This window comes from Haliaeetus albicilla, chromosome 5 (assembly GCF_947461875.1).
Source record: "Haliaeetus albicilla chromosome 5, bHalAlb1.1, whole genome shotgun sequence".
Taxonomy (NCBI): Eukaryota; Metazoa; Chordata; class Aves; order Accipitriformes; family Accipitridae; genus Haliaeetus; species Haliaeetus albicilla.
The window spans coordinates 18,636,185-18,649,563 of NC_091487.1; the positions used below are offsets into that span (position 1 = coordinate 18,636,185).

Here is a 13,379-nt window from a genome sequence, read left to right on the forward strand (position 1 = left end):
TGGTGAGGAGCAGCCAATGCTGCTGGCGGGCCTGCAAAGTGAAGGCCAGGAGGGTGGACAGCAGGTTGGCTTTGCCTTATTTTGTGTACCTTAAGAGGGCTGGATATTGGTGTGTTTGCCTGGGAATAGGGTCAAACACCCTGCAGCTGGATTAAAGTGTTAAAATTCGGGTAGAGTGGGCTGGTAACCTCTGTTTCTAGTTATGGTCTTTCTTAAATGGCTTTAAGTACCAAGCCAGACTGGCCTGGTTTTGCCTCCTTGCCTTTCCCTGAGGGACATGCCCAGAGCTCCAGCTAGAAGGTCAGCGTGTGCTCGTGTTTGCTCTTGTTTTGAACTGAGCAATTTTAGATGGAAGAACAGCATTCCAGCTTCTGTGAGTGACCGGTTACTGGCCTCAATAGATTTTCTTCCCAGCTCCCTCATTTCCACAGGGCTGGCAGGCTTTAAAGTGTTGTGATTTCTGGGATGGCTTTTTGCCCTCACCCCCTTTAAGCAAGGTAAATGAAGTTTGCTTCCACCTGAAAATAGAATAAGGAAAAAAAAAAAGAGTTTTACAACTGGAAACAATAAATTATTTTTGTGCTTCACAAGTTGGGCCTGTTTCTTGACTCAGTGCCTTTCAGGAAGGCCCTTTTGTGTGTTGCCCTTGCTCTGTGTGCGGGTGACAGCTGGCTGGCCCCTGTGTCCTGGGGAGAGGAACATCTGCTCGTCCTTGGGCAGGCCTGTGTCTTTTTTCAGAAGAGAGGCCAGCTCTGAGGCCCCGAGCAGACCCCAGAGAGATGATGGTGTGAAAACACAGGGCAGAGCAGCAGCACCTGGCCCTGAGGTCCCCAAAAACGTAGGGGATGAAAGGGGCTGGATAGGCATTTGGGCATCTCCTGTCCCTGGGTCAGCTGCCTGCTCTGCCCTTTGCTTGGGCAGGCAGGTACCCAGGCCCCAAGGAGACTCGGAGGCCTGGAAAGCTGCCTCTCATCACCTCTTCCATGTTGAAAGAGGCATTTCTGGGCAGTGTCACAGGCAAGTGGGACTGCAACGGTGTTTGGGGAGACACCCCAGAGGCACCCCAGAAGGTGGCACCATCCCAGCCCAGTGGGAGAGCACCTCCTGGGGAGACTGGGCTTCACAAATAGCCCAGGGAGCATCCCCCGGGTATTGGGAAAGGGCTGCTCCTATGAGGTTTTCACTGGCCTGGGTAAGAGAGGGGAGAGAGGGATAAACTGCAGGAGTGATGGTCTCCAGCTCCCCACAGCCCTGGTGTCCTGCCCAGCCCCATCCCATCCCCATCCCCACGGAGGTGCCTGGTGCCTGGGGCTGCCCGGCTGCCCTGCGCCCTGGCTGGGGGTGCGTAGGGGTGGCCTGGCTTCCCCCTCAGTCCTTGGCTTCCCCAGCTACAGAGGTTCCCTGCCAATTCCCTCCTCACTCCCTTTGCAGAGCGGGGGCGTAGTGAAAATACAGACGTGCACTTAAGCAATTGCCTGCATTTGGACCTTTCTTTCCAGCCCATTTCTAACTGCAGTGCTTGAACCCCACAGATTTTCACTGCTAGCTGGTCACAGCTATCATTCCTTGATGTGCTTTTGAATCAGATGAGCTAAAATAGTTCTGTGAGATCTGTTATGTCTCTGGCTTGTAAAATACAATAATTTCTTACTAGGTTACACTAATATTTCGTAATTCATTCTTAATATTATTCTTCAATAAAGCTCTGCGCAAACAATTTATCCCACAGGAGGAACTTCTGCCAGATCCCAGATGTCAAACACATTTGCTTCAAATACAGGAGTTCATGACCTTTTATGTTTGTTAATGTGACGCCATGGAAATTATTTATAATAAATAAGCATATTTCAGAGTCAGGTTCTCCATGGGGCCTTTTTCAGTGATACAACAGCCTTTCCTGAAACAGGTCTTTCCTGTTTTGGGTTTTGTTTTGTTGGGGTTTTTTTTTTCCCCCTAACAGTGAAGGTTTGGGAACAATTTGAAACCCTGTTATTGAACTGAGTCCAGCTACTGCACTAAAAGGTAGACAGGAACTCAAAGATATCTCAGATTTCAAATCTTTCCTGAAATCAGCAACAGATAAGGTTCTCCCTTGCTCTTTCATCCTTTATCCTGAAAATGGAGTTTTCAAACAGCAGACTGTATGGGTCCAGACAAAAACTAAATATATTGGCTTAAAGCACCAAATCAAACAGGAAACTACTGGAATTGTTTGGATCCAGATCACAAATTTGATATGCCAAGTGATTTTTTGCATGTAGCATGCTCATTTTAAAGCTGGGGTAGCACCATCTACCCACAATCTTGTAGATATAAGAGCTCTAGAAAATATCTGAAGGTGTCAATATGTTGATAACATTTAATCTTATCTTTTTTCAGCAGGTGTGACAAAGTCCTCTCAAACCTGTGCTGGGATTAAGAGCAGCTGGCTCTTAATGAAGCCAGGCAAGAAAAGGATGCAGTTGGAAAACACTGGAAGGAGCATGCCTTGGCTTTGTTTCATCCTTTTGTCAACTGTACATGAAGGTTTATAATGCCTCCTGAGTTTACTGGATTCATCATCTTGGATTCCTAGACAGTAGCAGCAGCATGAAATGTCTCCTGAGGAGGAAACCGAACCGTTTGTTCCTGCATAAATATGTGCCCACAGTCACTCCTGTTTGTCACTCCAGGCTGAAGCTGATGGCCTGAAAACTCCAGTCCAGGCCCAGCATAGCACCCCTGTGCCCCAGTGGTTATCCACCCAGGAACCTCACTTTGCCTCGGGCTAGTTTGGGGCTGGCAGCCATTTACGAGATTGAAGACTGCTAGGTAGCTCAGAAGCAATTGCTGCAGCCCACACAGATGTGGGACTGGCTGTGGAGAGACAGGACCAAAGTGTTCTGCTGCACAAAGGATGAGCCCTCCTTGGATTTATTATCAGAATGTATCAAGGGTGTGTGAGTGTACAAAGAAAATCTGCCTCATAGCATAAGGCAAGACATAACAAGCCAGCAAATCTCTTTTCAAATTCACAGTACATCAAATCTAAATGAGTTGAAGAGAGGGTCTAATTTGGACAAGAAAGTATCTCCATACAATTGCTCCTCTAGGCATCCTAGCAACATTTTCAAAAGATGCTGGATATAGATTGTGCAATAAAGCTGTTCTTCTGCAGCGCTGTGGGAAGAGGCAACTGGCTGCAGTCTCAGGTGGTGGACAGAATTACAACGGGTTATGTCAGGAAAGCATGACGTTAAATGTGCATTTGAAAAAAAGGGAAAAAAACCCAAAAAAATAATAGTCACATACTGAATTATAGCAGCTTTCTATAATGAAGTGTGTGGACTCCACCCAGTATCTGTGGCAGAGGAGGGAAGGTGTCTGCTAAACCCAAAGGTTATGATGGGAATGGAAAAAGCCAGGCTCCAGCTGAGAGTAGGACAGGGAGGATGAGGAAACAGTTTCATGTTTCTCCCAGCAAAACCTCAGGGGATAAGGATTACTGCTGCAAAAACTGTAATGGTAGTAAAAGCCTCTGGCTGCAGAAGTTGTTTATAACGAAGGTGTATTAACCGCTTGGAGACTTCAGCTGAAAAGGACTGTGCTATTTCACTGAAATCTAAGTTGCAAAATCCTTTTTTCTCTCTCAAAAAGCCTCTGTGTCAGAAAACTTAATTTAGTGGCTACGCATAGAGTTTGGCCGTGAGACGGTGTATGCTGTGTGCTGGACTTGTCCTGATAACGCCCTGCTTTTAGGTCCCGACAGCTGAGCTCATCACTTGGCTATTGCAGTATACACTGGATTTTAACTCTGATCATCGGTACATCACTTCATGTTAGTTTCTCAAACTAAAATATTTCACAAGCAGTAGTGTTAGATGCTTGCTTGCTCTGAAGGATTCTCAGCAGAGCGGGGGAAGTTATTTGCAATCACTAACTGCTTAATTGCATTTAATCTTTTGCAAACTAGGCAAGAACTACTAAGCAACGATATTTTCCACTTTTTTGCTTGAAAGCTTTGACTGTGCTCTGTGCAAACATGATTCAACCTATGAACCACTTGATTTTTAACACGGAAGTTGGCATAATGCAGTAAGTGTGCACAAGTGGTGGGATCAGGTTTCTGATGCAAAGGATCACATGGGAGAATTCAGGCTTGATTTATGGAAAGCTGCAGCCTCCGTCAACATTCCTGCTTAAAACTTTGTTCACTGGAGTATTTGCACAAAGTGAAGAGAAAGGGTCTGTCTGTTTGAAAGCTTTTGCAGATATAAAGAATTACTCAAAAGCATTTGTGTCAGTATTAATACATGGGGGTTTTATTGTTTCAGGTGTACTTCCTAAAGGTTTGAGGCCCAAAGACAATAATATGCTTGTGGCTACTTTCTGCAGTATTCAAAGAGAATGGCTACTCCTTTTTCATGGAGAAAAACACTGGGAAGTTGTAATCCAATAGCATAAACAGCCTCAGCAACAAGTGAAAAAGTGTGCTGTGCAGAGGTTCAAAACAGATGAGACAGGCCTTGCTAGGGGATATAAGAGGTGAAGCATAGCCCAGACTAATAAATTCTCCCCCATTGGCTCTGCATGGGTCTGCTCAAGTGTCTCAGCCCTGCTTTTCTGGAGCCGAGAGTGCCGTGGTTTGGCACAGCCAGCCAAAACCAGCCAAGTTTATTAGCTTGGTGTTAGTACTGGGCAGGGGGCTGGGCTGGGTGGAGGCAGCATGAGGAGGCAAGAGCAGCTGCGGAGGAGCTACTGAAGACGAGTGGTTGGAATGGCGGTCTGGGATGGACACGGAGGAGAGAGGGGCCGAGAGCAGGCATCAGTGAGGCATGGGAATATCACCAGGTTTCTCAAGCGAGGTTTAGTTACAGAAAGATTAGCAAGTGCTAGAGCAGAGCATGGGGCACTGTCTATGCTGCCAGGAGGCTGGCAGGGAAGGAAGATCGTATTTGCAGCCAACAGAGAGGTCTAGGGAGCAAAGAACAGAGGTAAATTGGTTTCACTGCTGATCTTCAGACTAGATTTGTTTGGGACAAAAATCTTCTAAGGGAGATGGGAGGTTTATTTCCCATCCCAGCTAAAAAAAATAGCACAGCACAGTAATGTTCTCCCCCTCCATGCAAAATCACTCAGCCACATCCCTTACCATGCACAGCTGAATTTTGTGCTTATTGAAACAAACCTCCCAATTTTCAAGCAGCTGAAAGCAGAATGGCAGGTGTGTCCCAAACTATCAAATGAGCCCCAGGGATGTGAGAAGAGGCCCCCTCAAATTACAGAGGACAGCCTTGCCTTGAAAAAAAAGGAAGGTAGTCTTGCAAAGTGTTTTTTCTTTTAACTGCCATTTTTAATGTCCTTTCCTTCATCAGAGAGACAATCTGCAGTCCCAAAGGCTGGCTGCTACCACACTGCTGACTCCAGCAGCTGGAGAGCCGCTCAGGCAGGACTGGAATTCGATGAAGAGCCTGAAAAACCCTTGAGCATGAAAATGCTGACATAACCTGATAGCAGCAAGCTGCATACAGGGACCTAATCAGTAGTTAAACAACACACTTCTATGAACAGTGAAAAGAAAGCTGTTCAATCACATAAATTAATTCAGTGAGATGCCTCGAAATGTGTACTTAATGTGCATCTCAGGAGGACTCAGATCATTTTTGAAGCATACCAGGTTACTGGTTATTTTTTTTAAATAGTGACCACACATAATCTCATGAGCTCCATTAACACAAATCAGAGCCGCTCTGCTATGTGATACTCCAGTATTGTGCGACTGCCTCTGCGCAGAGATTAACAGAGATGCTTCGTTAACTCAAATAATTATGAGTCTGTGCTTTTGGCAAAGGGTCTCCCCTTACAGTGGCTCTGGAGCTCGAAGACTCTGTGTTATACTGCATGATGACAGGCATGAAATTTGTAGTTAGCAGCAGATCCATGGTGTGTGGTGGTATTAAATAAAAAAAAAAAAATCATCATAGAAAAACTACAGTCTTGGTGGATGGGGAATCCACTAAAGGCTGCAATTCAAGAGCTATTAGGGCGACTGTCTGAAAGTTCACTGACTGGAAATCTTAATGCTCTTAGAGTGTAAACAGCATTTCCTTGAGGAACTACTCCCTTTTTCCTACTAATGCAGCCCCACTTCTTGCTCATATTTGCCTCCTGGGGTATTTTAGCACTTCTAGTTCTTTATCAGAAACTGGAATTGAGGAGAGGAGAGGAAGGGGGAGAGGAAGAGGAGACCACCTTGAGTGTCACAGAATTTTCCTTCCTGCAAGACAATTTCTGAACCAAGGCACTCTGCCTGATCCATAAATTATCCTACAGATTACACACTGTGTGGCAGGTGCTTTCTCTCACGTCTCTGCGTAAGGCCTAACTTGACAGGGATCCATATTCCAGCTGGACATGCCGTTTACTAAGAACATTATAAAAAAATAAAGAATTCACTTTTCCTCTCTAAAATATAGGCCCGGTTTTGCTTCTAGCAAAGCAAGAGGCAGCTTTGGCACCGACTTCACCAGTGTAACGGTCCAGAGAGCGACAAGGAGAAGTTACTGGCGGCTATTTGGAGAGAAATCTGCCCCTGTTGAGTGGCTTTGGTGAGGCGGGTGAGTCCCAAGTCGGCGGGGAAACTCCCCCTCCGCCACGGGGAGCGGTGAGTAAGCTCTGCGGGAGCGCACCTGAAGGGCCGTGCGGGCGGCGAGCCCGGCAGTGCCTGGCTGGGACGGGCAGGCGGGGGCCGGCAGCCGCCGGGCGGGGGGAGAGGCAGCGAGCGGCCGGGCAGGAGCCGCGGGGCAGGGCGCGGCCCTGGGGCAGGGCAGGCCCGCGGGAGCGGTGGGCCGGAGACAGCGGGCGGCGAGCGGGCGGAGGGGCGGCCGGCCACTCTCCCAGCAGGTACCGGGCCGGGGGAGCTGGGCGGAAGCGGGCAGCGAGGGCCGGAGCCCCCGCGGCGGCGCTGCCCGCCGCCGGCTCCCTGAGGAGATGGGGGGCGGCGGAGCGCGGCCGAGGCAGCGGGGAGGGCGGCAGGTGCGGGCGGGGGCCGCCGGGGAGGCCGAGCGCCGCGCCGGGCCGGGCCGGGCCGGGGGAGCTGCCGCGGCGGCCGCGGGCAGCCCGAGGCCCCGCGGTGGCGGCCGCCGGCGGAGCCCGGAGCCGGGCGTACCGCACCGAGGCGGCGCGGGTGTCCTCTGCGGGCGGGACCTCCTCGGGCACCGCGGCGGACGGTGGAGGTGGTGGTTTGCTTTCCTTGCCTAGTCGCTCATCGGAAATGTAAAGGTGGGCTTCCTATTTCCAGCAGAACCATTTGATTGCCGATCTCCAGCAGCCTCTGTATCTCGTGGCACGCCTCAGTATAGCAACGTGGGCCGTGCATGAGAGTAAATGGGAACAAAACTAGCGCAGAAGGTTGCCTTTGGTTGGGCTGCCTTGCTAAAGTGACCGTTCCGTATATATCGCTGATGTCTTTCAGTATAACGTAACTGCCTTGTGTATTGATACTTAGAGTATTTAAGTGTGAATATACAGTGATACTTTTGCAATTTGTAAATTATTATTTTCTCACTGTGCATGGAAGGCTCCTTAGAAACAGAAACTAATGATCTTTTTTACAAACCCTGATGTATTTCACCTGATGCATACTGATAGGTATATTGAATGGGACAGCATATTTTTAAAGTCAGAATTCTTTAAGGAAGTCAGCATATTAATCTTTGTGGTTTTTTAAGTAGGCTGAAACTTGACATGCTAATTCAACTTGCAGAACATGAATTACAAAAGGCAGTGTTACTGGACAGTTTGTGTTACGGGTGATGCTGTACGTCGGTAGTGCCTTGCCACCACGCTACAGTATCAGTGGGGGTCTTGGAGTGAAGACCTTTCAATGCCCAGGCCTTGTTTGTTTATGGCTGCATGAGTGTTAATTTGACAGCGTGCATCCAAGATTCGGCTTGGGACTATATTTTCTATCAAGTGACAGACCTTGAGAAATGGAGGCAGGTAGAAAAATAGTAGCTATATTGAACTACTACAGAATTAAATCTTCATATGAATTAGGTCTGAGATTAAATTGTACTTTAAACAGTCTCAAACTGGTATTATAAAATCCAAATAATCTGTGTGAATTAACATCTAAGCATTATCATAGGCAAGAAATAACTAATTAGATCACCTTCTTTAGGAACAGTTCATGTCATTAGAGATATGGTTTAGCCAAAACTCAGAAGGAAGTTATGAATATAGCTAGAGAGAGCTTCCCTTCTCTACTAGATGAAATTAGCATCAGAAAATACATGATATTTACTGAAGTTACAACCTGCTGTATCCAAGAGCACTGTTAAAGCAGCAGTCATGATTATAAGCAGTTTCAAACTGTCCTGTTCAAAAGCCACAGTGTACTTTTTTTAATGCATACCATACAGCTGGATTGTGGCTGGTTCAGATCACTGGTTATTAAACAGCAGTCTGAAATAAATATCATCTTCAATTAAGCTGGTCTTGAAACTTTCCTTAGGTGCGGAAACATGTCCGATGTCTTGTGTGATGCATTTCTCTAGATAAGAATGGAAAGGTCAATATCATGGCTGTTCCTACAATGTACACTTCCAGTCAGTGCTGTTGTAATTGTGCAGGAAGAGAACTAGATCTCAAGGGACATATGCTGGGCTACAGCTGTCAAGTGCTTGGGCATCAAAATGATCCTGTGGGCACTGGCTCCTCAGAGCTAGATCCTTGCAGTCCTAACCCTCAGTCTCTGATCTGTGCAGGCCTTTCCCAGTAATATTCTCTGAATGCATTGAGGTCCGCTGCTTGATGTGCGTTTAGTTTTGACAATGTTGATTATTTAGGAGCCCAAGCTGTCCAAGGATCTACAAGTGAGGTGTTCCTTGACAAGTTCCTCTTGGAGAGCCCAAGTGTCTTCAGATTACATATAGATGATCAGGACCAATTAAAAAACATGCAGGGGAGTATATTACCATGCTTTTTTTTTTTCCCCCCTTCTTCTTACTAGGCTTTGTCTAGAGCTGTTACCCAGATGTGAAGAGCAAAGTTCTGAATTTGCATCTTTCATTTCTCAAGACAGTGCTAGAACCATAAACCTGTGTGTTGTTCTGGGCTGGTGGTCTCTGACTCCTTACTTATGAAACTGTTTTGCCTTGCTTTGAATACAGAAATATTCATTAGGTGACCTGTGATCCTACAACTCTGTGGCTAGGGCATGAATTCAGGAATGGGGAAGTTTGATTTCTAGTCCTTTTCCCAGCTGTATGTTAAATATTTAAAATATGTTTGCAGAATACATGTAGTTAAGTAATATTGAATTTCAAGAAAAATATATTTATTATTAAAGTGTCCCTTGATTCTTGCAAATACTTATAAAAATCACACCTACTAAAAACACTGCACCCAAAGGGTATGTTGGACTCCACAGAAGTCCCATCAATTCCACTGCCATTCCCTGCACTTAATTTAGGTGATGGATCCCCAGGTGATTAAGTCCTCTTTCTTCTTACGCTGTGGAAAGAGTGAATGTGGGCAGGATTGTTCAGCCAGTCGTGTGTGTAGGCTATTAATTTACAATGTTGCCAAGAAAGCTCAGTCTCTGGTCTCTTTTTCTTTGTCCTAATCCTTAGGCTCAGTCTTTTTACTTGTTTGTTCTGTCACTTGTGTTTTGTATCAGCTGGTTTGCTTTTCGCTCAGCCTCCGTTCACCGTACTCATAGGTGTTTTAGTTACAGATGTACGTTACTCTAAATGCACTCCCCAGGGCTGTGGGTTAGCTGTGAAAAGGGCAGTCCTGCTCTGGCCCCTCGTTTTCCGCACTGTGCATGCTGACCCCACCTTATGCAGTCAACCACAGGGGGTGTTGGAAAACTACTTTTTAACAAAAAACCATGTTTGTTTATTTTGGTGGTTTAGTTTTGCATCTCATCAGTGAGCTGGGCCGACTCATCGTGCAGCTGCGTGTTTACTAGATCCAACAGGAATGGTTGTTGGCAAGGGAGAGCGGAACTGCCTGTCCGGTAGCAGTCAGCCCTTTAGACAAGTTCAGGACAGATGGACGCAGCCCCCATGTGTGGTGGACAGAGCCAGAGGACCTGCCTTAGAAGGGCAGCTTCCACTAGGAAGCCAGGCTTTGGCTAGCTTAGGCCTGCTGTCTTCTTGTGAATCCTAACTGCTTTGGCTTAAACAGGAAGTACCCTTTGTCTTTCTGGAAACATTTATTGAACTTGTTTGCTTGATTAAAATGCTATTTACTTAACTTAGTGAATTTTGCATGATGCATATCCTGACCTATTGCTCCCCTCTTTGGACTCTTGTTTAATTTTATAAAAGAATGACTTTGATTACTCTGAATTGCTATCTCCCACGATACCTTAAATCTGGTAAATACTCTCTCTCTAATCTAAGTAGGACAACACCCAATCTCTGTCAGCAGAGAACCTAAGATTTCGTCTCTTTAGAGTGAAAGGCAAGACGGGCTTTGACTTTAAGTAGGACAGGCTGAGTTTGGGTTAAGCCATGTTGTCATTCTGGTTAGTAATGCTATTCAGGTTCCATCAGAAAGATTGCTTATGCAGAGAAAAATTATGTTCATAGCCTTTTGCAGCCAGGATGAATCTTCAGACCTAAACTGAGGAGCCTCATGTGGGAAGAGGTTCAAATCCTGGGTCTGGTTTGAGCTCATCTGTGTTGCATATCTCTTACCCATGTTAATACATCAAACTGTGCAGAATTAGTGAGGACACTTCTCTTAAGCTTAGTATGAGTGTTTGTTTGCCTGTCATCGCAGCTGAAGTTTACATTAATTCAGTGCCAAAAAAAAAATTATGTCAGCAATCTGATGCTTATCTTTCCTGTAAATTGTACCCTGGTGATTTTGTTTTGAAGCTTTGTTTTTCAGTGATCTAATAGCCACACTTAAACTGGAGAGAACAGATAATTAGGCTCCAAACGAAGGCCCTTGGTGTTTGGGGGGTTCTCGTGGCCATTGCAATGAGCTGTGGGTCTGGCCTGAAGAGCAAGTTCTGGAGATACTGCTTTGGCAATTAAACCAGCTTTGAAGTCCAAAAAACAATTGAGAAGGACCATGACCCAGTGGCCTCAAAACCCGTTAGGCACTTAAATTAATTTGGCACCTGTGCTTTGGAGCCTGGAACCTGGATGTGGACTTGTACAGCGTGCTCCAGCCCAGACAGGTGGGTGCCTGGCTCCCTGCCCAGCTCTGCTGGGCACTGGGCAAGGCAGAGGGCGGTGTGCTGGGATACATTAATACACACGTGTAGCGCCTCAGCTTCGCCTGAAGTCCACGGAGAGCTAGACGGCTGCTTGGCTTTTGTGGAACAGCCTCGTCACCAGAGCTGTGGGAGGGTCCCTTCCACCTGCAGGAATTCAATCCCTCCCTCCCACAGAGCCCTGATGCCTCCGGGCTGAGGGGGCTAGATGTGGCCCTGTCCACCCTGCTTGCTGAAGCTGGGCCAGCACGTGCAACGTCAGGTGGTTCAGGTGGCCAGAAGATGGCACAAACCTTGACCAGGGCTTGGCAGGGGCTAGAGGGGGCAGATAAAGGGGGCTAAGGGTGGGTTGTCTTTACAAAATTCAGGCATCCAATTTCCTGTGTGTGTACGTCCTCTGATGAGGAAAGCACCTGCTATACAGAGAGGAGGTTTAAAAGTAGCTAGAGCCAGCAGTGCTTCTGCGGTTAGCAGTGAACTGGTAGAAAAACAAGTTGTGTTTCCTATTTCTGAGAGATTCATAAAATGGTTAGTACTCATCTTCTAGGTGACAACATTTGCAAGACCAGTTTCATTTCACAGTACAGGAAAATTCAAAACTTCATAGTTCTGGGTTGGGGTTTTGTTTTTTTGTGGGTGGTTTGGTTTTTTTTTTCCCCAATTTACTTCTGCAAAATGGGACTGTTGGCTAGATTGGGAACTCTCTGTCAGTCTCCCATTCAGGTTCTTTGTCTGCTCAGCAGTGACTGGAGTAGCTAAAAAGTTTCCTCCATGAAACCTTGATTAGGCACAGAACATCTCCCTGAATCATCCTGGCTTTTGTTCAGTTCAGTGGTACGTGTACTTCCAGATCTAGTTTCACCAATGTGTGAAATCATGGCTCAAAAATCTCGTGAAGAGTGTTTGTTGATTTAAACTCAACAGGATACCGCCCCCCCCCATACATTCGTGGTGTAGCTATTGTTCACTTTGTTGCTAAGCAAATCTGTCCTGAGGGGAAAAAGGGAATGGTAAGTTCATGTTGCTGACTTCTGCTCTCAGGACCTCTGTCTTCTCTGAAGGGAGCAGAGCCCCGCCACTGTGCCTCATAGTTGTAGCAGCATTTGGCCAATAATAATTAGGATGTTAGATGCTCCCATAAAATTGAGACAGCTCTGACTTCTGCTGGTTTCTCCCAATGTTTATGCAAAATTCTTTAAAAATACCTCTTTTATGCTGTGCCTGGTTGCCATTCAGCTGCCTGGGCAGCTGCCATCTACTCCAGAGAGTACAGCTCTCTGAGAGGCTGGGGCTGTTAAAACTGGTTGTGGGCCCCTGGTGTGAGGGGATTTAAAGCAAAAAGTAATAAATAGTTGTACCTGATAAAGACGGGATCCTCCTGGACTTTATTTTAAAGTGTGTTTAGGCAGCTTCCTGAGCTCAGTGCACATGCCCTGCAGAGCCATATTCCCGGTCTGGTTTGGGTTTGAATTAATTAAGATCAGTTCCCATTTCCTGTTCTAGAGCAATTCATTTAATCTGTTTTCATATATGAGATGTACTGCAGTCACCTGTTGCCTTTCTTAATCTCAGCCATTGTCTTTTAGCCTTCATTTATACAATTTACATATTTCCTTCCTCTCACTACAATGCCATAACTGGTTATAGAGTGACACTGCGGAGCAGAACTGCTGAACAGGGAATCCTCATCCTGTGGAAACGCTGTAATTTAAAGTTTTTTGGTTTTGTCATGAAACAGGATAATAATTATATGTAAAATAACTATTAAATAATTAATGTAAAATAACTAATAAAAAACTGCCTTACCTAAAATAAAGCAGTAGATGTGTGTGTACATATATATATATATATATATATAAAAAGAAATAGTCCATCTTGACTCTTGTGGGTCAACAGGATTCCCTTAAAATAATTTTAATGGTAATGAAACTGTATTTTTCCATGCAAAAGTGTTTGGGTTTTCTTCTTTTTTCATATATACAGGAGGAGCTATTTTTCATTAGCTGTCTGGATATTATATGTGTATCCACATGTTTTCTGTGTGGCTCTGTGGTCATGGCAGAGGCTGAGGAGTCCTGGATGCCATTCTGTGCTTTCTTTCAGTGTTGTATTGAGTTGGTTTCCAAGGGCCCTCTTTTCAAAGCTGGACATGTTTAGCCACGTT

At 45.9% G+C, this 13,379-nt stretch overlaps 1 protein-coding gene across 6 annotated transcripts in view; it reads left to right on the forward strand.

The window, feature by feature from the left end:
• The first annotated feature begins 5,315 nt into the window (after positions 1-5,315).
• The window catches only part of TC2N (tandem C2 domains, nuclear), a 43,529-nt gene continuing 35,465 nt past the window's right edge, over positions 5,316-13,379 (forward strand). Inside the window, exon 1 of one of the 6 annotated variants that reach the window (XM_069783610.1) lies at positions 5,316-6,643. The gene's annotated coding sequence lies outside the window, so the exon portion shown is untranslated. The other 5 variants (XM_069783605.1, XM_069783607.1, XM_069783606.1 and 2 more) reach the window with 5 other exon arrangements.